General features: G+C 48.8%; 1 pseudogene; it reads right to left on the bottom strand.

The window, feature by feature from the left end:
• Positions 1-1410: 1410 nt before the first annotated feature.
• On the bottom strand, positions 1411-1552 carry LOC119351594 (annotated as a pseudogene).
• Positions 1553-2014: the final 462 nt, after the last annotated feature.

A 2014-nucleotide genomic window follows, 5' to 3' on the forward strand; every position in this document is an offset into this window, starting at 1 on the left:
TGTATGCGGTGGATGCGCTACTGCTTTTTCCTGTCAGCAGCGCGTTTTGATAACACGCGCTGCTGCTAAATAGCAGTAGCGTGGTATTTTGAAGAGTGCTGCTGGTAAGATTCTGCGTATAGCCTTTTCCCTAGTAGTGATGGGCTAAAAGAGAAAGACCTACATCAACAATATGTCAATGTTTCCTTTCTGCTGACCCATTTTGCTGATGAGCATGGGGACAGGAGACATGGTGGGTGATTCCTAATTGGTGAAAAAAGGAATTTAAGCGTTCATATTTGCCACCTCGGTCGGTTTGCATGGTGATGATTTTTCTATTGAACAATCTTTCGACGAGAGTTTGAAACTCATGAAAGACTTTGAATACTTCAGATCTGTATTTGAGAAGATATATCCACGTGAATTTACTATAATCATCAATGAAAGACACATAATAGTTTTTCCTATTGATAGAATCACGGGCAAGCCCCCATACATCGGAGAAAATTTGCTCTAAAGGAGCTTTGTATACACTGTTTGAACTAGGGTAAGGTAGTTGGTGACTTTTGCCCATTTGGCATGCATTACAAACACCTTCTTTATTCAACTCGTTGCTAGCAAAAGGAGTATCATTCTGGCTAAGAACATGACGCTCTATGGTAGAGGACGGATGCCCTAGCCGACTATGCCACCTTTCAACAGGCAGTTTATTTGCACCAAACGCTTGTTTGCTTCAACTAGAAGAAGTTGATGATACGGGGTAGAGGCCTTGTCTACACCTACCGCACAGAAGGGTTTTCCTCGTTCCTTGTTCCTTAACAAGAAACAAACTTGGGTGAACTTCAAGAAAGGTATGATTATCAGTGGACAAGCAATGAGCAGAGATAAGATTTTTGGTGGCATCGGGTACATGCAAGATATTCTTTAGATGAAGATCACGAGTAGGGGTACGAACAGTAGTATGACCAATATGACTAATTTCCATACCTTCTCTGTTAGCAGTGTGGACTTGCTCGTTGTCATTGTACTTGTTGTGGACGGTCAGCTTGTCGAGCTTACTGGTGATGTGGTCGGTGGCGCCAGTGTCCAGATACCAGTTGGTATCTACTCCATAGGATGAGGTGGTGGCTGATCTGATGCTCTTCTTGTTCTTGGTGTAGGAGATGTCGAAGCGACGGTAGCATTTGATGGCGGTGTGGTTTGGCCTCTTGCATATTTGGCAAATGACCTCAGGAAGATCATCCACGCCTCTGTTGTCGTTGCCACGGCCTCCATTGCCACGGCCTCTGTTGCCGCGGCCGCCTCCTCCATTGCCGCGGCCACCATTTCCATGACCGCCTCCACCATGGCCAAAACCACAGCGGCCACGGGAGACAGCATTGGCCAATGAATGGGAAGAGTAGTTTCCACCCTCAAATATAGCAAGACGTTTTTCAAAACCGATCAGGCGAGAGTAGAGTTCTACTACCTTGATTGGTTCGGTTCTCGCAGCGCAGATGGACGAGACAAACAAGATGTAGTCATAGTCTAGTCCCGCGAGGATGTAGGAGACCATGTCATCATCGTCGAGCGGCTTGCCTGCTGAAGCCATCTCGTTGCCTAGCGCTTTCATGCACCCGATGTAGTCGGTGATGGTCGCGGTGCCCTTTTTGGTGGTGGAGAGGGTGATACGCGTGTTGATGATGTTGGACTGCGTCTGGGAGAGGAACATCTCCCTCATGGCGGTCCATGCCGCGACGGCCTTGGTGCAGTGAGCGACTTGGATCATCACAGGCGGCGAGCTCAAGTTGAAGATGAAGCTCGGCACCTGAGAGTCTTGCGCCATGGTGATGAGATGTGTCGGGTTCGACACATTGGTGGGCTTACCATCCTTGTCGAGGAGCTTGGCCTCCGGGAATGGGTGATCGGGGTTGAGTTGGTCGATCAGCTACACTCCGCAGATGGTGGCTAGGGCTTGCGCACGCCAAACTAGGTAGTTACCCCGGTGAAGCTTGTCAGTGATGGGGATGAGGGCAAAGGCGGCGGCAGCGGAGCT

The sequence above is a fragment of the Triticum dicoccoides genome, chromosome 1B (assembly GCF_002162155.2).
Source record: "Triticum dicoccoides isolate Atlit2015 ecotype Zavitan chromosome 1B, WEW_v2.0, whole genome shotgun sequence".
Classification (NCBI taxonomy): domain Eukaryota; kingdom Viridiplantae; phylum Streptophyta; class Magnoliopsida; order Poales; family Poaceae; genus Triticum; species Triticum dicoccoides.